General features: G+C 34.3%; 1 protein-coding gene across 1 annotated transcript in view; it reads right to left on the bottom strand.

The window, feature by feature from the left end:
• Positions 1–26370, bottom strand: part of LOC144835677 (uncharacterized) — a 64865-nt gene that overhangs the window by 25270 nt on the left and 13225 nt on the right. The gene's annotated exons all lie outside the window — the stretch shown is intronic.

Below are 26370 nucleotides of genomic sequence, written 5' to 3'. Positions count from 1 at the left end.
GGACACTAACACCATCATATTGCATACAATACAATTGCATAATTAAACGTATGAAATGCCCGTGACATTGTACACCTGGACTAATGTGATCAATAAACATTCTTATGGAGGTAGATATATCATCCAAATGATTATTTATTTCTAAATCTTTGCTTGTCATGTAATTAATTAATTCATTTACCACAGCATCTTTATGTTGTTTTTTAACAAAGTTTAAATTTCTCAACAGATAGCGATATGTTGACAAACGATCTGTAACCCAGTGCTTGAGGAAACCGCCAGCTTTATCACCAAGGAAACCAGTTGCAAACTCTGTCGCTCTGTATAAATGCTCACTCTCTCGTATCACCTTCCACTCATCATCATCCAATGGTGTAAGTAATGTTCGTACATCTGAGCACTCATTCTCAATACCTTCACTTTCACATAATTTGCACAAGTAAAATCCCACCAATGACTCTACTATCAACTTGTGAGGAGGCATAAAAATGTTATCAAATTTAGATTTTGAAATTGGCGCTTCTTCGTAAACAAACCCGAGTTTTAAGGCCATATCAACCATATTATTATCTTTGTTCGAATGTTCAGTCAAATCCGTTTTGTTGATTGAAAGTTGATTTTCTTTTAAGCTATCATACATACATTTCCCTAATAAAACCATAGCATTTACATACTTCACTGGTGTTTTTTCAAAATCAGAAATCTTTGGTTCATTTTCTTGTTTGATACACTGATTTAAAATACTACGAAATAGTTCTTTAAAGAGGTCCGTTTTATCGTCGGGGAGGCTTTGATTATCTTCCCACAATATACAGAGTGAAAGAAGTAGCATCGGGTTTTTGCACATTGCATACGCTTCGGGATGTTTTCGTTCCTCCTCATCCTGGACCCACGACGACGACGACGACTCATTTGTGTTAATATCTAACTCTTGTCTAAGGGATTTTCCCAATTCTGGTTTTTCAAAATACTCAAAATGTTTGTCAATGTACTTTCCTATGCTCTCGTTGTTAAACCCATTAACTCTTACATGTACGTTACATTTTTTTACGAATTCATGAATGTTTTCTAATCGTGAAGTAAGTATTACTTTACTTTTCTCTAAATAGTTATTTCTGAAAAGACTAATTACGCTTGGATTATTAAATCGCAATTCATCCAATCCGTCTAATAAAAATACAAGTGTATCGTCATGGGTTATTAGAAAATCTTGAATTAACTCTGAATTTTGTGGAAGTTTTGTGTGCCTATTAAAATCTTTCATATCAATTTCCTTTACAATCATATCCAAGATGTCGTCATCTTGTTTTAAATCTCTTAAACTTAAAAGAAATACAATTTTACCTTGAAATACTTTAATTGATAGACCAGTAGCCCAATTGTACGATAAATGCCTTAATATGGTAGATTTACCTATCCCACCCTCCCCATCTATAAGAGCTCTACATCCAGGTGTGGAGCTGATAACATCTACCACTTCTGTTAATGTTGTTGGTTTGCTTCCTTTATTGTTTTCACGTTCTTTCAGTAGTTCCATATCGGTAAACATCTGTGAAATGTCAACTGTGTATCTACCACGCATTGTTGCTGGTGTAAATATACTGGCCTCTCTACACAATTTCTTTTGTCTTTGAAGCAGGTATTTTTTAATTTTTTCTAATGAAAAAAATAAGAAAATATTTTCAAGATAAAGTTATTTGATTTAAGTTACTTTTAATTAAGAAGGCCTACAATTTCCTCCGTGAGCGACCACCTCCTGTAAACGGCCACCTCCGTTATCGGCCGCACTTTCAAAGCCCGTTTGTTCTTCCTATCTAATTAGTGCATTAATTGGTACCCCTCGTAAGCGGCCACCTCCCGTAAACGGCCGCGGCCACTTTTTTTTTACTAAAAATGAAATGTTTTTTACCTCCCGTACACGGCCACCCGAAAAATTCGTATTGACTTTTTTTGACACCAAAAATACAATTGTGTTTGATTTTGATATATTACGTGCGTTATATATTATTAGCTTTATTTCAAAGCGATTTTAAAAACATGTCTGTGAAGAACATTCCTGTGTTTTTTAGATGAGATGAGAAATCTATACAGATTTTGACCGACCATTTTCATATGATAAAAGCTTTTAAAATTTGTCTTGAAAATCATAAATAATACTAAACCACCTGATCATACACAATAAAATACAATTAATATCTGGAGAATTTAGAGGCCCGTTGCGTTAAGAACGCCGAAAAATATCGTGCATAGCCATAATACGTGACATTGGCCTTCTATCGGCAGAACCTCCCGTGAACGGTCACCCCGTAAGCGGCCTCTTTTTCCGGTCCTGAGGGTGGCCTCTTACGAGAGGTTCAACTGTAATACAAATTGTGTAGTGGTTAAAATAGAGCCGAAGTACACCCAAGTAAATTATATAGAGGGCGAAAAACTCAATATATTATCAATCAAAAAGGAAGAAAAGTGAAACGACTGGGTCGCCAGAACTGATTGATTGTAGCCGTTATGTAGCAATCCACCGCTTTAGTAGTAAACCTCATATGTCGAGCGCGCTGGTGGTGTTGATTTTGTATTTACTACATAAGCTGTGTTTCTACGTTAGCTGGAGGTAAAGCGGATTTTCTACATTAAGGGTTTCACATTAGCGGTTGTGAGACGGTGAATTAAAAATTTAATTGTAGTATAAGAATTAAATTAAATATTTTTCAGGTATATCAGTATAATACAACTTTTGCTTATACACGACAACAATAACAATAATATAATATATTATTGTTATTGCTGTCGTGTATTTAAGTTATTAGGTTAAAAGGCCATTAATTATTGCGGAGGACGTTTATGATTGAAACTAAACTCACAATTATCTACGTCATAATTAAATTAATTAATGATCGTCCACAATATTGTATGCCAAATGACATACACTTGTGCGTTATAGGCCCTAATTAATCTGTACAGTAAAGGGGATTATAGAGGGCGGCAAATAAAATATATATATTACGGTCAATTACTATTAATTTGAATTTGATTACAAAATCTTATCAATTATTTTATGAATACATTTTATTTTCAAATTAATTATGATTAAATGAGCAAAATTAAAGTAAGACGATGTGATTTTGTTTGATAAACATTTCTTCAAACATAAATTATATCTATCTAAACCCATCAAACTAAGTTTTACTTAATATACTTTCTGAATAGGAGATCTTTTTTTTGTGCTATTATTAATTTTAAATACCATATTATTATGTAATGCATACGACATAACTAAAGTAACTCACTTGAATCTGAAGTTTTCAAGCCCAATCTTTCGAGAGTGATAACAAACCAAGATTTTCTGTTTCGTCGTGAGGCGGAGTCATTATATTCTCTTCGCTTTCCTTGTTCTTCTTTAAGAGTCGTCGACACTTCCTCATCTGTTTAAGGAAAAATAACTACTTCTATCTTTTCTGAATATATTTTATTTGGAAAACATTATTAATATTATTACATTGCCGATTATCAATTGATCCATTAGGCATTATTTTTACTAAATTAAACTATTTATTTATGTTTTTTCAGGGCTAGATAATATCATGATTGTTGTTAATGCAAGAATGTTTTGTTGTTACAGAAACTTCGTTTTTCCATTGATTGTATAAGTATAGGCGGAATTATAGAGGGCGGCAAACACACTTTTTAATCCATCAGGGGTTGTCGAAATATGCTCAACAGAGGGCAGCAAACAGAAAAATAAACATTTTCAGAGCCGTACACCGTGCGGTCGAGTGTTAGTGTATTAAAATACTAATAAAACATACATATTTACTCTGAAAATCCTATATTTGTATTCAGTAAACAAACTTTGTAATGCGGATTAGAATTAAGCTTATTGCATCTCAAAGAATAATAACATGTGTAATACAAGTCTTACTTATTATGATGTTAACAACATTTCGTTTTTAAAATAATGAAGCTTCCTAATTATATATCGTTCTACATGTGGTCAGGATTGGAATTAAACATCAAAAAGAATTTTGTTTAAATATTATTATTCTGAAAGCAACTAACCTGTTTCTGATTTAACCTCTTTTCGCATTCCTTGTTCTTCATTAGGCCTACTACTTATTGTCACTTGACCTGTTTTAATAAATATAAATAAAAAACCTGAATTTACAATGAATGTTCTATACATCAAATAATTCAAATATATATATATATATATATAAACTCATCAGGCAATGAACATTAATTCTAAATATATATATATATATATATATCGTTTCAAATTAATTAATTAAATTTCAGTATATATCACCGGGCGGTTTAGAATTAATGTTCGTTGCCTACTGTGTTTATATATATAAAAGTATCTCTTCGGAGATCCCGCCTCGTGAATAAAAATACTGTAAGATGAGGGCGTATCAATTTGATCTCTGTTGCGCGTGTGTACAACTGAGGACTAGTGCTGTTCCGCCGTACCACGCCGAGAATGTTAAAGAGTCGCTATCCAATCGAGTTCGAACAATACCATGAAAGCCCCAGTGGTCTAATGGTTAGGACATCTGCATATCAAGCAGGCGGTCCGAGTTCGAGTCTCGGTTGGGGCGACTTTTTCTCATTCTCACAGATTTCCTCATCTTTATCGTTTCAAATTAATTAATTAAATTTCAGTATATATCACCGGGCGGTTTAGAATTAATGTTCGTTGCCTACTGTGTATATATATATATTATATATTTTTATTCGGAATCGGACTTTTTTTTATGTTATTTTGTTTATTGTTTAATAAAGATGAGGAAATCTGTGAGAATGAGAAATATAGTTAAATACACATTTCAAAATTACGTAATTAAATTAGGTTCTATTTAAATGATCTCAAGTAAGTGTATTATGCATAATAATGTGGCGATCTACCTTTTAGAAAACTTTGTGCATGTTGGTTTATAAGCTTTGCAAAAGTGTCACGGTCGTTTTGTGATTTCAAGCGTCCGGCTTTCTCAATGTGATATACAACATCCCATATATTGTCATAGTTGTAGTCACTCAATGTGTAGAAACCAATAACCTTCATCAAATCGTCGTTGTCAGTGTTAGTTAGAACATTAAACATTGCTCTGCGATATGCTGTTAATCCTACACCTGCTGTATCGCTACTTTGGATAGTGTTCTTATATTTGTCTATGCGTTCTGTTGCTAAGGCCCTCTCGGTTACTTCAGCAATGTCCGACAACAGCTTCAAATCAGTTTTGGAAATCAATCCACGTTCAGTCAGTTGGTTAAATAAATCTAGGGCTGATTTTTCATCAAGAGTTCCAATGGGTAAAATACCAAATAGAAGCATTCTCAGCCATCGCATCTTTACACCAGAATAGTGTTCACTTAGTTCTCCCAGAAATGTTTGGAATTTTACATCTTTTCCATCCATTATGAATCTGTTAAACAATAAAACAAAATTCTTATTTTGCAATCTGAATAAATTTAATTTTATCGAATTTCCTTCTTATCTTCTTACTGATTTAGCAACTTCGATAGCATGCTAGTTTTTACACAAATCTTTTTTTTTTAAATAAAATATGAATTTTTGCCTTCGAGACGCCATCTTCGACTAACCCACTCAAACAGAGAAGCTTTAGATTATACCAGGAAGAGTGAATGAGTTCCTTAATAACTTACTAAATTGTAATGTCACTATTCCCTATTATACCAGGAAGAGTGAATGAGTTCCTTAATAACTTACTCAATTGTAATGTCACTATTACCTATTTCATACATTGAATTGTAGACAATGTCAGAATGTTATTAATAAACATAATAGACCATTATTTGATTAAAAAATTGTTTTATAGAAAATGCTCACATTGTATGTTTTATTTGGTTCGACCAATGTCAAAAGTCATTTGATTTCACACAGTTCATTAAACCAGTACCAATGTCAAAAGTCAATAAATAAATAAATAAATAAATAAATGGCGTACATTATCTACCATACCCAGCAACGTCTTGTGGCACAGTTCATTAAACCAGTACATTTGTTTTTCATAGGTGAGTTTTAAAACGCGTTAGTCATGGCGTGGGTTCATAGTCTAGATACGTATGAACAGCTTATAACAATGAAGTTAAACAATTGAGTAGAACACCATAACGTTGATATTGATAGCTTCTTTTGTTGTTGAGCCCAAAGGTTGCAAACAAATAGAAATATAAACATTGATTGTCAATGTTGCAACGCATTTACTACAAAGCCGACTCTTTTAAGATTGCCAATGGTTCAACGCATTACTACAACGCCGACTGTTTTAAGATTGTCAATGGTGCAACGCATTACTACAAAGCCGACTCTTTTAAGATTGTCAATGGTTCAACGCATTACTACAAAGCCGACTCTTTTAGGATTGTCAATGGTGCAACGCATTTACTACAAAGCCGACTCTTTTAAGATTGCCAATGGTTCAACGCATTACTACAACGCCGACTGTTTTAAGATTGTCAATGGTGCAACGCATTACTACAAAGCCGACTCTTTTAAGATTGTCAATGGTGCAACGCATTACTACAAAGCCGACTCTTTTAAGATTGTCAATGGTTCAACGCATTACTACAAAGCCGACTCTTTTAGGATTGTCAATGGTGCAACGCATTTACTACAAAGCCGACTCTTTTAAGATTGCCAATGGTTCAACGCATTACTACAACGCCGACTGTTTTAAGATTGTCAATGGTGCAACGCATTACTACAAAGCCGACTCTTTTAAGATTGTCAATGGTGCAACGCATTACTACAAAGCCGACTCTTTTAAGATTGCCAATGGTTCAACGCATTACTACAAAGCCGACTCTTTTAAGATTGTCAATGGTGCAACGCATTACTACAAAGCCGACTCTTTTAAGATTGCCAATGGTTCAACGCATTACTACAAAGCCGACTCTTTTAAGATTGTCAATGGTGCAACGCATTACTACAAAGCCGACTCTTTTAAGATTGTCAATGGTTCAACGCATTACTACAAAGCCGACTCTTTTAAGATTGTCAATGGTGCAACGCATTACTACAAAGCCGACTCTTTTAAGATTGTCAATGGTGCAACGCATTACTACAAAGCCGACTCTTTTAGGATTGTCAATGGTGCAACGCGTTACTACAAAGCCGACTCTTTTAGGATTGTCAATGGTGCAACGCGTTACTACAAAGCAGACTCTTTTAGGATTGTCAATGGTGCAACGCGTTACTACAAAGCAGACTCTTTTAGGATTGTCAATGGTGCAACGCGTTACTACAAAGCAGACTCTTTTAGGATTGTCAATGGTGCAACGCATTACTACAAAGCCGACTCTTTTAAGATTGTCAATGGTGCAACGCATTACTACAACGCCGACTCTTTTAGGATTGTCAATGGTGCAACGCGTTACTACAAAGCAGACTCTTTTAGGATTGTCAATGGTGCAACGCATTACTACAAAGCCGACTCTTTTAAGATTGTCAATGGTTCAACGCATTACTACAAAGCCGACTCTTTTAAGATTGTCAATGGTGCAACGCGTTACTACAAAGCAGACTCTTTTAGGATTGTCAATGGTGCAACGCATTTACTACAAAGCCGACTCTTTTAAGATTGTCAATGGTGCAACGCATTTACTACAAAGCCGACTCTTTTAAGATTGTCAATGGTGCAACGCATTACTACAAAGCCGACTGTTTTAAGATTGTCAATGGTTCAACGCATTACTACAAAGCCGACTCTTTTAAGATTGTCAATGGTTCAACGCATTACTACAAAGCCGACTGTTTTAAGATTGTCAATGGTGCAACGCATTACTACAAAGCCGACTCTTTTAAGATTGTCAATGGTGCAACGCATTACTACAAAGCCGACTCTTTTAAGATTGTCAATGGTGCAACGCATTACTACAAAGCCGACTCTTTTAAGATTGTCAATGTTGCAACGCATTACTACAAAGCCGACTCTTTTAGGATTGTCAATGGTGCAACGCGTTACTACAAAGCAGACTCTTTTAGGATTGTCAATGTTGCAACGCATTTACTACAAAGCCGACTCTTTTAAGATTGCCAATGGTGCAACGCATTACTACAAAGCCGACTCTTTTAAGATTGTCAATGGTTCAACGCATTACTACAAAGCCGACTCTTTTAAGATTGTCAATGGTGCAACGCATTTACTACAAAGCCGACTCTTTTAAGATTGCCAATGGTGCAACGCATTACTACAAAGCCGACTCTTTTAAGATTGTCAATGGTTCAACGCATTACTACAAAGCCGACTCTTTTAAGATTGTCAATGGTTCAACGCATTTACTACAAAGCCGACTCTTTTAAGATTGCCAATGGTGCAACGCATTACTACAAAGCCGACTCTTTTAAGATTGTCAATGGTTCAACGCATTTACTACAAAGCCGACTCTTTTAAGATTGTCAATGTTGCAACGCATTACTACAAAGCCGACTCTTTTAAGATTGTCAATGGTGCAACGCATTACTACAACGCCGACTGTTTTAAGATTGTCAATGGTGCAACGCATTACTACAAAGCCGACTCTTTTAAGATTGTCAATGGTTCAACGCATTACTACAAAGCCGACTCTTTTAGGATTGTCAATGTTGCAACGCATTTACTACAAAGCCGACTCTTTTAAGATTGCCAATGGTTCAACGCATTACTACAACGCCGACTGTTTTAAGATTGTCAATGGTGCAACGCATTACTACAAAGCCGACTCTTTTAAGATTGTCAATGGTGCAACGCATTACTACAAAGCCGACTCTTTTAAGATTGCCAATGGTTCAACGCATTACTACAAAGCCGACTCTTTTAAGATTGTCAATGGTTCAACGCATTACTACAAAGCCGACTCTTTTAAGATTGTCAATGGTGCAACGCATTTACTACAAAGCCGACTCTTTTAAGATTGCCAATGGTGCAACGCATTACTACAAAGCCGACTCTTTTAAGATTGTCAATGGTGCAACGCATTACTACAAAGCCGACTCTTTTAAGATTGTCAATGGTTCAACGCATTTACTACAAAGCCGACTCTTTTAGGATTGTCAATGTTGCAACGCATTACTACAAAGCCGACTCTTTTAAGATTGTCAATGGTGCAACGCGTTACTACAAAGCCGACTCTTTTAGGATTGTCAATGGTGCAACGCGTTACTACATTCATTCATTCATTCATTCATTTTATTTATACAAAGCAAATTTCAAAATATGTTGACAAAATATGAATCAAGTTAATATAAATGCATTGTATCTGGAGAAAACACAAATAAGCTCAAAGAGCTTTACGACAGGTTCCACCAGGAAAAAAGTTATATAAAAAAATTTGGATCAATGTTCATAGACAGAGACAAACAGGGGTTACAGACGGTACATACACTACGCAAGAGACAAAGTATGGACGAAGACAAGACAAACAAACAAAAAAATAAAAAAATAAGGGTAAAAGAGGTGTTTGAAATAGGTCAAAATTTAGGTGAAATATTAAGTTGGTTTGTATTTTGATATTAGGTATTTTTTGTATTTTGATTTAAATATGATGAAACTATAATCAAATAAAGACTTGTTAAGGGAGTTCCATATTAAGGGGCCTGTGTGGATAATTGAATTTCGGGAAGAGTTTCGATTTAGGTTAGATTGGACGTATTTGTTTGAATTTCGGGTATTATATTTGTGAAGCTCGTTATTTTTTTGAAAAAATCTTTTTAAGGTATTAGGAAGTGTGTTATTGGAAAGTCGATACATGAAAAGGGCTGTCTGTAATTTGTTTATGTCAAAGATATTTAGGGTGTTTAGATCATGGAAAAGTGGTTTAGTATGAGAGAGATAATTTGATTGGGTACATATACGGACTGCCTTCTTTTGGAGTTTGAATAGTCTGTCAAGTTTAGTTGTTTCAGTACTAAGCCATGGACAAAGAGTTTGATGCTTTGAATCTGTTGCTGCCCAGACAGTGTTACAATAGAAGAGGTGAGGCAAGATGAGTGTGTTGTACAAAGAAGTGATGATTTTAGGAGGTAATGTAGATTTCAGTTTATTTAGTACACCAATGGTTTTGGAGATATTATTGGAGATTTTAGCTATATGAAGCTTCCAGTTTAATTTGTTGTCTATTTGAACGCCAAGAAATGATGTGCTTTCAACTTGTTTGATAGGGGTGTGATCGATGTATATATTTGCATTCGGATTGTTATTAGTTTTTTTGTTAGTGGAGAAGTGAATGTAGTTTGTTTTACTGATGTTAAGGGATAACTTATTTAGTTTGAACCAGTTTGAAACATTGCTGATTTCATTGTTGAAGGTTCTTGTAAGAGTGTTGAAATCAGGATGGGAAAGGAAGATATTGGTATCATCAGCAAATTGAACATATGAAAAAGAGTTTGAAGCATGAATTAAGTCATTAACATAGATTAAGAAGAGAAGGGGGCCCAGAATGGATCCTTGAGGAACGCCGCATGTAACAGGAAGAAGTTCAGAAAAGTGGGAGTTATAGGAAGTAAATTGCGTTCTATTATTCAGGTAGTTCGTAAGAAGAGAAAGTGGTATGCCTCGGATGCCATAATATTTAAGTTTTGATAGGAGGATTGTATGGTCAATTGTATCGAATGCCTTAGACAGATCAAGAAATAAGCCAATGGTGTGGTAGTTTTTAGACAAAGCGGAAGAAATTGTGTTTTGGGTATCTAAAAGTGCAAATTCAGTAGAATGATTAGGCCTGAAGCCGTATTGATTGCTTTGAAGAATGTTGTGAGAAGAGAGGAAGTTGTAGAGTCTGTTATAAATTAGCCGTTCAAGAATTTTAGAAAAACAAGATAATAAAGATATTGGGCGGTAGTTGGCAAAATAATGGGGATCGTCCTTTTTGAAGATTGGAATGACTTTGGCAGTTTTAAGAGATGACGGGAATGTACCAGAAGACAAAGAAAGATTGAAAATATGGGAGAGGGGTTTGATAATGAAAGGAGCAATATCTTTGATAACTTTGGGATCGATGTCATCAGGACCGGGGCTTTTTCCGTTTTTAAATTTGGAAGTGATTTCAAGAATTTCTTTACAAGATGTAGGAGAGAAAAAGATTGAGTTCTTAATTGGGTTCTTAAGATAGTCTGAAAAGTTACCAGAGTGAGCATGAATATTAGAAGCGAGGTTTGGGCCGATTTCTGCAAAGTAATGGTTAAATTTGGATGCAATGACTAGAGGATCAGTGAATTTAGTGTTATTATGTAAGAAGAAACTAGGGGTTTTTTTGTGGATGTTTTTGCCAAGAATATTGTTTATTGTTTGCCAAGTTTTTTTTATATTACTTTTATAATTGTTAAATTTGTTAGCAAAATGCTGTTTGCAAGATACCTTGATCAATCTAGTGAGTTTGTTTCGATATGTAACATAATTGGTTTTATTAGTTATATTAGGTAATTTGATGTATTTTTTATATAGTTTATTTCGAGTTTTAATTGATTTTATTATTCCTGTTGTAATCCAAGGTTTGTTTAGTTTCCGATTGTTAATTTTCTTTTTGGTCATAGGCAGGTTTGCATTATATAGTGAGGAAAATTTGTCAAAAAAAATATCATATGATTCGTTAGCAGAATCACTACGGTACACCTCATTCCAATTTGTGGAAATCAAATCGACTCCCAATGATGCAATAGATTTTTCGTTGATTTTCCTAGAATAGTAATTTTCTTTTGTGATGTTTTGTTTTTTACTATTTGGTTGGTGGGAGTTTTTTAGTATTTGGAAAACTGGAAAATGATCGGTAATGTCATTGTAAAGGATGCCTGGGGTGATTTGTTGGTCGAGGACGTTTGAAAAAATATTGTCGATTAGGGTAGACGATTTAGTTGTGATTCTAGTTGGCTTGTCAATAAGGGGGTAGAAGGAAGCTGAGTACATAATGTTTAGAAATTCGTTTGTGGGACCATGTATATTGTGCTTCATAAGATCGAGATTGAAGTCACCACAAATAAATGAATACTTGTTTTCTTTATTTAGAGTGTCTATAGATTTGGAGAGGTTATCAAGGAATGGATGGGTGGGGCTACTTGGTGGTCTATATACAATGCCTACTATACTGTTTTTTGGTTTCGTATCGACTTCTATAAAAAGAGATTCATATGTTGGGCTAGATGGTAGGCTTATGTCATTTCTAACTTTATAATTTAATTCGTTTGAAATGTAAAAGGCAACACCTCCACCTTTACCGTGCAGGCGATCGGATTGTACAGTAGTATAGCCATTGATATGAGTGAGGGGAGGGGGAGTATTATTATTGTCAAACCATGTTTCACTGAAGGCGATGATTGAGAATTTATGGTTTAATGTATGAAGATAATTTGTTATAGAGTTTATGTTTTTAGTTAGACTGCGGGAATTCATATGTATTATACTTAGATTGTTATCTATGTTACTTGTTTTGGCATTGAATGTATCGCTTAGATAGTATTCACATTTTTCGTTGGAGTTTGTTGTATCATTATCATAGTCAGTATCGTTGTTTATTTCAAATGGATTAATTTTTAAATTTTGGAGCTTTAAGAAATTTATGATGTGATCATTTTTAAGTTGATTTACTTCGTGTTTGAATTCGTCTTCCTCGATTATGTGATTGAAAGGAAATATTTCACTGAGACACTTATAGCAATAAAAATCGTTTGGGATATGTCTATTTGGTTGAGATGTTGGAGAACAAATTGAGTGGGCGGGCATGTTACAAATAGCGCAGTTGATTTGTGTGTCGTTTACCCTTAAACACTTATTACAAAACATACATAACATTGATATACGTTGATATTGTAAAAGGAAAAAAAATAGTAATTACTAAATTAATGCATATGCATGTACACACATAAAATATATTGAAGATTTTAAATGTACGAGTTATCAGAAGAATGAGTAATATTGCTATAATCGCACATTCAATACATTAAATTGCATAATATGGAAGTTTTGAATTTAGGCATCTAGGTTGGTTGTTTACTATTAATTATACTATTTATTTATATATTTGTAGTACAGTGAATAAAAATTAATTAAATTACAATGAAACAAATATCGTAGTAGTAATAATTGTAATACGGTGTACGTGTTTCATAGAGTAAAATATTGATATTGATAGTAGTAAATATTGCTATGTAGGGCCTTGATAGTCAACAATAAATAGATATATACTATTAGTACAATCAATTATTTACCTTAGTTTCAATATCCAGTTACTACGAGTATTAAATAATACGATCAAATGCAATATTGCAATACAAAATAGTAACAAAATGTTGGAAAAGTCATTAAAGATAGTACTAGTCGAATAATAATAGTACTACTTGTTTTAACAACAAATTAAAACAAAAATGTAAAAAATAGTAATGATAAAATAAAAGTATGGAGTATATATATATAGGCTATATTATATAGAGCCAAATATATAAACGCAACGGAGGTGGAAAATCAAAGAGAATAATATATAATAAAGTATTTGTATAAACATAGAGGAAATATACAGTATACGATAGAGCCAACTGGGCTGCTCCTGGAGCAGTCAATTGTCACAATTTTTGAATAGTAGTCGTAATAACATAATAAGGTATTAAAATGAAGAAAGATATACCAATTATCAAATAACTTGATTTCAATATCAAATATTACGATCAAGTGAATAAGTAAAAGACATTAGTCATAGTAATATGTGCATATATACATATATGCATAAACACATCAGACATAGAACATTAATTCTAAACCGCTCTGTGATATACAGAAATTTAATTAATTAGAAACGATAAAAGGCGAGGAAATATGTGAAAATGAGAAAAAAAAAAAAAAATCGCCCATGCATATATATATATATATAAACAGAACAGGCAAAGAACATTAATTCTAAACCGCCCGGTGATATACTGAAATTTAATTAATTAATTTGAAACGATAAAGATGAGGAAATCAGTGAGAATGAGAAAAAGTCGCCACAACCGAGACTCGAACTCGGACCGCCTGCTTGATATGCAGATGTCCCAACCATTAGACCACTGGGGCTTTCATGGTATTGTTCGAACTCGATTGGAAAGCGACTCTTTACCATTCTCAAGCGACTCTTTACCATTCTACAAAGCCGACTCTTTTAAGATTGTCAATGGTGCAACGCATTACTACAAAGCCGACTCTTTTAAGATTGTCAATGGTGCAACGCATTACTACAAAGCCGACTCTTTTAAGATTGTCAATGGTGCAACGCATTACTACAAAGCAGACTCTTTTAAGATTGTCAATGGTTCAACGCATTACTACAAAGCCGACTCTTTTAGGATTGTCAATGGTGCAACGCATTTACTACAAAGCCGACTCTTTTAAGATTGTCAATGTTGCAACGCGTTACTACAAAGCAGACTCTTTTAGGATTGTCAATGGTGCAACGCATTTACTACAAAGCCGACTCTTTTAGGATTGTCAATGTTGCAACGCGTTACTACAAAGCAGACTCTTTTAGGATTGTCAATGGTGCAACGCATTTACTACAAAGCCGACTCTTTTAGGATTGTCAATGGTGCAACGCATTACTACAAAGCCGACTCTTTTAAGATTGTCAATGTTGCAACGCATTACTACAAAGCCGACTCTTTTAAGATTGTCAATGGTTCAACGCATTACTACAAAGCCGACTCTTTTAGGATTGTCAATGGTGCAACGCATTACTACAAAGCCGACTCTTTTAAGATTGTCAATGTTGCAACGCATTACTACAAAGCCGACTCTTTTAAGATTGTCAATGGTTCAACGCATTACTACAAAGCCGACTCTTTTAGGATTGTCAATGGTGCAACGCATTACTACAAAGCCGACTCTTTTAAGATTGTCAATGGTGCAACGCATTACTACAAAGCCGACTCTTTTAAGATTGTCAATGGTGCAACGCATTACTACAAAGCCGACTGTTTTAAGATTGTCAATGGTGCAACGCATTACTACAACGCCGACTCTTTTAAGATTGTCAATGGTTCAACGCATTACTACAAAGCCGACTCTTTTAAGATTGCCAATGGTGCAACGCATTACTACAAAGCAGACTCTTTTAAGATTGTCAATGTTGCAACGCATTACTACAAAGCCGACTCTTTTAGGATTGTCAATGGTGCAACGCATTACTACAAAGCCGACTCTTTTAAGATTGTCAATGGTTCAACGCATTACTACAACGCCGACTCTTTTAAGATTGTCAATGGTGCAACGCATTACTACAAAGCCGACTCTTTTAAGATTGTCAATGGTGCAACGCATTACTACAAAGCAGACTCTTTTAGGATTGTCAATGTTGCAACGCATTACTACAAAGCAGACTCTTTTAAGATTGTCAATGGTTCAACGCATTACTACAAAGCAGACTCTTTTAAGATTGTCAATGGTTCAACGCATTACTACAAAGCCGACTCTTTTAAGATTGTCAATGGTGCAACGCATTACTACAAAGCAGACTCTTTTAGGATTGTCAATGTTGCAACGCATTACTACAAAGCAGACTCTTTTAAGATTGTCAATGGTGCAACGCATTACTACAAAGCCGACTCTTTTAAGATTGTCAATGGTGCAACGCATTACTACAAAGCCGACTCTTTTAGGATTGTCAATGGTGCAACGCATTACTACAAAGCAGACTCTTTTAGGATTGTCAATGTTGCAACGCATTACTACAAAGCCGACTCTTTTAAGATTGTCAATGGTTCAACGCATTACTACAACGCCGACTCTTTTAAGATTGTCAATGGTGCAACGCATTACTACAAAGCAGACTCTTTTAGGATTGTCAATGGTTCAACGCATTACTACAACGCCGACTCTTTTAAGATTGTCAATGGTTCAACGCATTACTACAAAGCAGACTCTTTTAAGATTGTCAATGTTGCAACGCATTACTACAACGCCGACTCTTTTAAGATTGTCAATGGTGCAACGCATTACTACAAAGCCGACTCTTTTAAGATTGTCAATGGTGCAACGCATTACTACAAAGCCGACTCTTTTAAGATTGTCAATGTTGCAACGCATTACTACAACGCCGACTCTTTTAAGATTGTCAATGGTGCAACGCATTACTACAACGCCGACTCTTTTAAGATTGTCAATGGTGCAACGCATTACTACAAAGCCGACTCTTTTAAGATTGTCAATGGTGCAACGCATTACTACAAAGCAGACTCTTTTAAGATTGTCAATGGTGCAACGCATTACTACAAAGCCGACTCTTTTAAGATTGTCAATGGTTCAACGCATTACTACAAAGCCGACTCTTTTAAGATTGTCAATGGTTCAACGCATTACTACAAAGCCGACTCTTTTAAGATTGTCAATGGTTCAACGCATTACTACAAAGCCGACTCTTTTAAGATTGTCAATGGTGCAACGCATTACTACAAAGCCGACTCTTTTAAGATTGTCAATGGTGCAACGCATTACTACAAAGCCGACTCTTTTAAGATTGTCAATGGTTCAACGCATTACTACATTTGGGTAAAAATTATTCATTGAATAATCAACTCCTATACGAGTAATGTATTACATTAACAGTTGGTTTTCATACTGTTAGTTTAAATAAAGTAAACCAAAAAAAAGAGCGTAGTTCATTATTTTATTTGAAATAACCTGTGATGGGTTTGTCACACGGAAGTGAGCCCTCTAGAGGTAAAAGGAGACATTTGGAGTACTGTAGTTTGTATAATGGTACACTAAAATAAAGTTTAATGCATACCTACGGAAGCTTAAAGTGACCACCAATTTATGCATACCTACGGAAGCTTAAAGTGACCACCAATTTATGCATACCTACGGAAGCTTAAAGTGACCATCAATTTATGCATACCTACGGAAGCTTAAAGTGACCATCAATTTATGCATACCTACGGAAGCTTAAAGTTACCACCAATTTATGCATACCTACGGAAGCTTAAAGTGACCACCAATTTATGCATACCTACGGAAGCTTAAAGTGACCACCAATTTATGCATACCTACGGAAGCTTAAAGTTACCACCAATTTATGCATACCTACGGAAGCTTAAAGTTACCACCAATTTATGCATACCTACGGAAGCTTAAAGTGACCACCAATTTATGCATACCTACGGAAGCTTAAAGTGACCATCAATTTATGCATACCTACGGAAGCTTAAAGTTACCACCAATTTATGCATACCTACGGAAGCTTAAAGTGACCACCAATTTATGCATACCTACGGAAGCTTAAAGTGACCACCAATTTATGCATACCTACGGAAGCTTAAAGTGACCATCAATTTATGCATACCTACGGAAGCTTAAAGTTACCACCAATTTATGCATACCTACGGAAGCTTAAAGTTACCACCAATTTATGCATACCTACGGAAGCTTAAAGTGACCACCAATTTATGCATACCTACGGAAGCTTAAAGTGACCACCAATTTATGCATACCTACGGAAGCTTAAAGTTACCACCAATTTATGCATACCTACGGAAGCTTAAAGTTACCACCAATTTATGTATACCTACGGAAGCTTAAAGTTACCACCAATTTATGCATACCTACGGAAGCTTAAAGTTACCACCAATTTATGCATACCTACGGAAGCTTAAAGTTACCACCAATTTATGCATACCTACGGAAGCTTAAAGTTACCACCAATTTATGCATACCTACGGAAGCTTAAAGTGACCACCAATTTATGCATACCTACGGAAGCTTAAAGTGACCATCAATTTATGCATACCTACGGAAGCTTAAAGTTACCACCAATTTATGCATACCTACGGAAGCTTAAAGTGACCACCAATTTATGCATACCTACGGAAGCTTAAAGTGACCACCAATTTATGCATACCTACGGAAGCTTAAAGTGACCATCAATTTATGCATACCTACGGAAGCTTAAAGTTACCACCAATTTATGCATACCTACGGAAGCTTAAAGTTACCACCAATTTATGCATACCTACGGAAGCTTAAAGTGACCACCAATTTATGCATACCTACGGAAGCTTAAAGTGACCACCAATTTATGCATACCTACGGAAGCTTAAAGTTACCACCAATTTATGCATACCTACGGAAGCTTAAAGTTACCACCAATTTATGCATACCTACGGAAGCTTAAAGTTACCACCAATTTATGCATACCTACGGAAGCTTAAAGTGACCACCAATTTATGCATACCTACGGAAGCTTAAAGTTACCACCAATTTATGCATACCTACGGAAGCTTAAAGTTACCACCAATTTATGCATACCTACGGAAGCTTAAAGTTACCACCAATTTATGCATACCTACGGAAGCTTAAAGTTACCACCAATTTATGCATACCTACGGAAGCTTAAAGTGACCACCAATTTATGCATACCTACGGAAGCTTAAAGTGACCACCAATTTATGCATACCTACGGAACCTTAAAGTTACCACCAATTTATGCATACCTACGGAAGCTTAAAGTTACCACCAATTTATGCATACCTACGGAAGCTTAAAGTTACCACCAATTTATGCATACCTACGGAAGCTTAAAGTTACCACCAATTTATGCATACCTACGGAAGCTTAAAGTTACCATCAATTTATGCATACCTACGGAAGCTTAAAGTTACTACCAATTTATGCATACCTACGGAAGCTTAAAGTGATCGTCAATTTATACAACCGGCTGCAAACAGGCAAGTTCAAACATCATAAAATTGCCAAGATAAATATCATGGAATTCCGCCATTCCAAATTGATTCATTTTTTTTTTCGTTTTCGAGACTCGAAAAACGTCAATTATCTTGCACAACGATTTGTCTAGAAACCAATTTCAATTAACAATACTGTCCTGCTACATTTAAGATTATGATTAGGTTCGGCAATTACTGACAGAGAACTCGTTGTTTGTTGACGATTAGTGTGTGGCACACAGAATAGTACGTTCAGTGATATTAACAAGACATTTACCACAACCCACACCCTCCTCCAAATAACCATGGAAGCATAACCATCAGAATTATACTTCTCTATTCTTGTTCCGAACTATATTAATGAAATATTGTAAACTTACAATTGGCTTAAGACTGGACTGTAACTCATGGATCTCCTCGTATCTGGACTATCAATATTCCGATACAGTCAAATGTGACGATTTGTAGCAGCAACTGCACCCACTCCCTTTGACGTCAACTACTGTGTAATTGTTATTCATAATCCACGTATAATATGTATGCTATATTTACTTTGTCCGTGACGTCACAAAAACTTTTCCACGGTCTAACTGTCTTTCTGTTGAAACACAATGTACACGATTATATCGGCAGCGTCGTACGACGTCTATAAATATCCAATTCAAAATTCCATAGAAAGTATTTTTAGAAAATTACCTAGAATCTTTTTAAATAATATTTAAAAACTGCAAAATGAATGTTATTGAAACACCTAATTAATTAATTAAATACTAAAAGAAATGAGAATTCACATTTTTGTATAAATATAGACGGCAATAAATGTTTTAAAACTTGTACTATATCTAATCATTTTAATAACTATTTTTGTAATATTGCTTCTGATCTGGTATCTGAACTCCCTTTGTGCAATAATTCATATACTAACTCTAAATATATTTAATCATTTTACACCTCTTATATCTATTTTTTTTTTAGCTTTTTAAATTTATACTAACAAATATCTTTTTATTATTATTATAATCATAACAATAAATATTTAAAAAATATATATAAAATAATATTTATCGCATAATATACAGTCTATGATAATTAAATGATATACAAAATCATTACACCCAACTACTATCTTCATCTCCTAAATGCGGAACATCATTTTGGATAATAGAACAAGTCACACATCTACACATAATCAAACATCTATCTCTAACAATATTTCAATCCTCTATCAACTAAAGCCGAAGTATAGGGCGTTATCTCGGGACCGTTCTATCGTTACCACCACGTAGGCTTACTTCACCAAGGCTTCTATGAATGGATGACGAGTTAGGCGCAGGAACGCTAGTTGACCAAACCCAGACTCCAGTACCGTTTTGATTACGATCAATCGGGAAATTACCTCATGACGTTGTATTGATAACACTTTTTCCCCAACATTACAATGTACTCACAGGGCAGTATTTTAGGTCCGCTTCTTTTTATTTGTTATATTATCGATATGTCTATTTGTATTGATAATGATTGCAAACTATTATTATATGCCAATGACAGTGCCTTATTGGTGGCTCATCGTGATCCATTATACATTTCACATTAACTAGGTCATGGTATGGAATTATGTTACAAGTGGTAGTTCAAAATAAGTTGTCCGTGCACCCACAAAACACGGAGTGCATTTTGTTGAAAGAAAGGAAATTAATGAACATTTTGTAATTCCTAATATCAAAGTGTTAGCTTCAAAAACATTTTATTATCATACTATTCAAGATTGGAATAATGTTCCATCAAACATAAAAGGTATAAAAACACCTAATGAGTATAACCGTGCTATATATAAAGCTTTATATTAGTAATGTGCATAGCCAGACTGATGTATTGTGAACGGTTGTTATATTTTTGTGAATGTTTCTATGTTTTTGTTATAAGGACCCCATTGAATAGCTTAGCTCTATGGGTAATCCTTGGTATGTTGATTGTACCCCATTGGATAGCTCTTCTAGCTCTATGGGTAATCCTTGGTATGTTGATTGTACCCCATTGGATAGCTCTTCTAGATCTAAGGGTAATCCTTGGTATGTTGAGTGTACCCCATTGGAAAGCTCTTCTAGATCTAAGGGTAATCCTTGGTATGTTGATTGTACCCCATTGGAAAGCTCTTCTAGATCTAAGGGTAATCCTTGGTATGTAGATTGTACCCCATTGGAAAGCTCTTCTAGATCTAAGGGTAATCCTTGGTATGTAGATTGTACCCCATTGGAAAGCTCTTCTAGATCTAAGGGTAATCCTTGGTATGTTGATTGTACCCCATTGGAAAGCTTAGCTCTATGGGTAATCCTTGGTATGTTGATTGCACCAAATAAAACAAACAAACAAACAAATGTATCCGTCCGACTTATACTAATATTAAAATTGCAATTTGTGATTTTTCTGGTAGGTATTCTGATGATTTTACCCAAACACACTTATATAAATATAAATTGCAAAAGAACTATCAATTATTCCAATATTCATTTGGAAGCAACTTCACCCTTTTACTTAGGTCAACGTTAATATCACGATCACATGCCGCTATTGACTTTGGCCGTGACGTCACAAAAGCTGTTCAACAGTTTAGTGTAGGTCTTTCTGTAGAAGCACAATAGGATTACTGAAGTCTATACTTATTCACTCAAAATTACATAGATACTATTTTTAGAAAAACACACAGAATTAACCCTCGGTTTAAATGTATAAGAGGATAAATACATGTAATAGAATTTTTAAATAATTTTTGCTTCTGAAAATAACTGACGTTTCGATCAATTATATGCAGTCGGAGAGCCGCGTTGGGAAATATGACCGTTATCGCTGAATTTTCGACTTCGCATGACGTCATAAATTTTAGAAGCCCTCTCTCGGCACAGAAGCATCAACGTTTCGCGCGAAAACATTAGCATAAAGTATACGTTATTTAATAGCTGTTTAATAAACATTAGTAGGCGAAAAATTAACCATATATGGTAAGATCAGTTCCTTATATGTTTAAGATGTCGCAGGTCACCTAATTTTCTGAATAATTTGTTGGATTTGTTGTCAGCGACAATTTCTTTCCAAAGTTCGTGTGCGTCCGTCAAAACTGAAGTTTTCTAACAGGTGTTTGTTTACAAATTTTCCATTAGTGGGATTTGCATCCCATACAGTGAATTACCAAAAAACCGACGTATATGGATAGAGTAAGTATCAATAGTCTGTTTTACGTTAAAATTGGCTTGAAACCCTATTTAAGCTTCCTATAGCGAACATTTTAAAAAAGGTCCTCATGTCATATATTGTTACGTCTCGCGGCACTAGTTCCGTCGTGTGTGGTGCATGGTGTGTTGATTGTGGTTGTTGTAGGTGAGTATATGCACGACCTGGTGGATCGTTGTCGTATTATATCGGCCTAGGCCTAGTAACATGTTCTGTTAATAATTTAAATACTTTAGTTACAATTTAGTTTTATTAAAGTATCGTTACAATCCTACTCTATATTGAAGATGCATTGGGAAGTTTTAAAAAGATAATTAAGCAAATCGCAGCCTGATACAGGTATAGGCCTACCTATTCTATATAGTTAAATATTTATTTATAGTAAAATTATTGACAACTGAGGGATACAATTTATTTATAATATTATTAATTATTACAATAAACAGACATAAGGAAATGTTGTATTTGCTGCTTTTTCATGGTAGGCCTATATCTGAAAATGTTTTCAGGTTGTTGAATAATTATACTGTATAACGATGCAATGTTTTGTTCATATCATAGTGACAATTATTTAAATAGTTTCATTCATTACATTTCAGCTCTTCATTTTCATTTTAGGTTTTTTGTTGGTATCAAGACTCGACGATTTTCTGTCTCGTTCTTCAATATGAGGTTGGACGGTGGAAGCTGTAATGGTTTTTTCGATTTCAATATCATTGCTGCAGCTGATAGTTTTTCATTTTATTCGCTAATAATAATATAACATATACATTCATACGCATTCAAGTTTTAGAAGCGTTTCAGATCAGTCAATGATAAGATATAAATTAAGTTGCAATTGATTGATTGATTTACTTTATTAACCAGAGTCACACAGATACATACAATATAAACATATAAAACAATCATAAAATCAGTACAACCGTAAGACTCACATAAGTTAATATGATATAGGCCTAGCTAGTTTGTTATGTTTGATGAACAAGGTGCTATTTAAATAATATATACAGTAGTAGTATTTACTATTTATATCAGTATTGTTTGAAAGATATTTGTATTAAAAACTGCTTTTTCACATTCTGTATACGTAAAAAAAAAATTGGTTGCTTGTGTGAAATGCAAGTTGTATCTAATAAAGTAATATTTATATACAAGTGTGACATTTACTGCCAGATACTGAAATACTGAGTACCAACCAATCACTGTAACAATACTCAAGTAAATGATGGACTTATATTTTTATATCTTGGTTTCAGCTGGGCCCATAATTATCTTTTTTAAAAACATGACCATATAAAAATACACGTTTGAGTCTCTGAAACAAACATGCCCGATTTTATAAAACATTCCCCATATATAAATTGAAAATGGGTTATTTTTTTTTATTTTTCCATTTATTGTTTTTTTAACAGTTTTTTATTTGTTCTGGGCCTAGTTTCTCCTTCAGGCTTCTTCTTGCTTGGTATATGAGCAGAGCTGGGATAGACCTACCACCAGCCTAGACTATAGAATACCCAGCTACTATTATTAACACTCACTAGGGTGTATCTAATATTAGTATTATTATATCAGAATTACTCAGCCTAGCTAGGCCTAGAAAATACTATTTTTAGGCCTAGCTAGGCTAGAAATCAAGTAAGTAATTATAGTAGGTAGCCTTTCCTAGCTCAGAAACCAAATAGAACAATAATCGGGGAGCAAATTGAAATCTTAGGCCTATGACGTAATACGCCTGCATGAAAACCGTATTGAACACAGACACGATTCAGTCCGGGACGATTCGTACCAGCTTCGTAAAACGTAAACAAAGTTTCAAAATGGCGATTTTTCGATCGAAACAGAACAGAAATGTAGTAGGTTTGGTTTGATTAGTGGGAGTTGCATCCCAAGAAAGCTTAAAATTAGATTTTTATTTTAATAGATAGCTTAATAGTTTATCTTGAAAGGATTTTAAATTCGCTTTGAAACCTTATCTAGAAAATATGAAATTTAATGATTTTTTACCATCATTTAAAAAAAAATTAAAGTAAAAAAGTTTATACATGAAATAATGATATTTCTTGAAACAAAAAATCTGTGGAATTTAGATCACAGTTTTTTTCATTATTTACGCTTGTAGTTCAACTATTGAAATACGTTTATTGATTTCATTTAATATCAAAATTATACCATTTTCTAAGTGTACTAAAATAGCAAAAATTCCAACATTTTCCACGAAGCGCGCCCTCACAATGAATGAAATCAGTGATGCGTTACCAACGCGGCTTTCCGACTGTATGCTTTTATCGTCCCATCCATAAATATTATGATCGTCCTTAGGAGTGAGGAGTTTGTTTTCTCAGACTGGACGATCATCAAAGTAAATTATTGATTGAAACGTCGAAAAACTCAATTCATTCATTCAGAACTAATTGGAGATGTACTGCAAACTTTATATAAACATTTGATTTCTTCATGCAAACCTTCAAACAATTCTCATATTCTTCCATTGTCTTTCTTTGTCCAGTCGGCATTCATCATTTTTATACCTTTTACATTTGATATTGTTTTTATGCTATGCTGTTGCATCTTTGTACCGTCCTCATGATGACTCAGCATTATCGCATCGTCACTGTGCCGACAATATTACAAAACAATTGTTGTTGCATTGTATTTAATGCTGATTGAACAAAAAATAAACGAATTGGGTTATATTTTGACACATCGATCGACATAGTGAGGAAAAATTAAATTGGTAAAATAAATTATTTTTCAAAAACTAGTACGGTCTAATGTTGTCCGTTGAAGGCGCTCTTTGGTTTCTATAGAGCAGCAGGTGGTTAATGGTTTGGTATCAATCCACACAGCGCGGCCTTTATGAATATTAATTAATATAAAAGGTGTAGAAGGCCTAGGCCTAGGCCGTTTGTAGTTTGTTTCTTCTAAGACACACAAAACTTAGGTAAGCTGGGTGTTTATAGTTTGTTTCTGTTTTGGTATTACGCTAGACTCTACTGGTGCCGCAGCCTGCCTGGGGAGTATGGTCGAAGCGGCCGCCAACCAAAGCGGCCGCCAGTTTAATATCGTCATTTGTATGGAACGCCGTGTGCGCTTTAATCTTGGATTGATGTTGTCAACGCCATGGCCTATAGCGAGTTGAGTTACAGCTCTTCTTTATATTTCTATAACAAGTTGTATAATAAGTTTGCCGGCCGTTAAATCAATGTATATTTTATATGTATTTTAATATTAACTTACATGCTATCGAATCTTATATTCTATTTTTAATATTTACATACTATCGAATCATTTAATAATTTACGTACTTTGTATATCTCATTATATTGGTAGTGAAGGGAAAATATAACGTTGAACTGACACGACGTTTCTCGACCCTCTCCTATCGAATCTATACATTAATAATTTACGTACGGTATTGTCGAATCTTTATATCTCATTTACATACTATTGAATCGTTATACAGTATTGCATTAATAATTTACGTACGGTATTGCCGAATCTTCATACAGTATTGCATTAATAATTTACGTACGGTATTGCCGAATCTTTATACCTCATTTACATACTATCGAATCGTTATACAGTATTGAATTAATAATTTACGTACGGTATTGCCGAATCTTTATATCTCATTTACATACTATTGAATCGTTATACAGTATTGCATTAATAATTTACGTACGGTATTGCCGAATCTTTATATCTCGTTTACCTACTATCGAATCTTTATACAGTATTGCAATAATAATTTATGTACGGTATTGCCGAATCTTTGTATCTCATTTACCTACTATCGAATCGTTATACAGTATTGCGTTAATAATTTACGTACGGTATTGTCGAATCTTGGTTTTTATTATTAGTAATAGGGTGTGTTCTACATTAAGTGTTATTCCATTGTAATACATTGTTTGTGTTTTCAATAAAGCCACGTGGGGACGAAAACGCCAGAGGAACGCGCACCTTCTACAGCACTATTGCTGGCCGCCAGTCGAGTTATTAGCAAAAATTCGCGTAATTAATTACCGTACCGTACAGACACTTGCATCTTATATTAGTATTTAAAACTCATTTTAAATTGATTTATATATCTGAAGGTATAAAATCATGTATATTGTAAAAAAAATTAGAAAGAAGAAGAAACTACTAAAGTATAGTTACTTTACTGATTAATTAATATAGGCTACAATAACAAAACTATATATTGTGATATACTTTATTGAAAAAATGTATATAATTCTTAATAATTGGCTTATTATATATTATATTAATATACAATACAAACACCACAATGAATGTTATTGACTTTATTATTAAACATATATTTCATTTATTTAAAATCATTTAGTTAAAATAAGTAGGCTAATCATCGATTCACCATTTCGTTTAAAAAGAACGTATCACATTCAATCTGTAAAATAAAGAGAATAAATTACATTACAATAATGTAGATTGTTATTTACGTCCGAGTAAAGAAA

This window comes from Antedon bifida, chromosome 2 (assembly GCF_963402885.1).
Source record: "Antedon bifida chromosome 2, ecAntBifi1.1, whole genome shotgun sequence".
Lineage (NCBI taxonomy): Eukaryota > Metazoa > Echinodermata > Crinoidea > Comatulida > Antedonidae > Antedon > Antedon bifida.
Note: the sequence above shows the minus strand (reverse complement) of the source record. Positions and strands in the feature narration are given on the sequence as shown.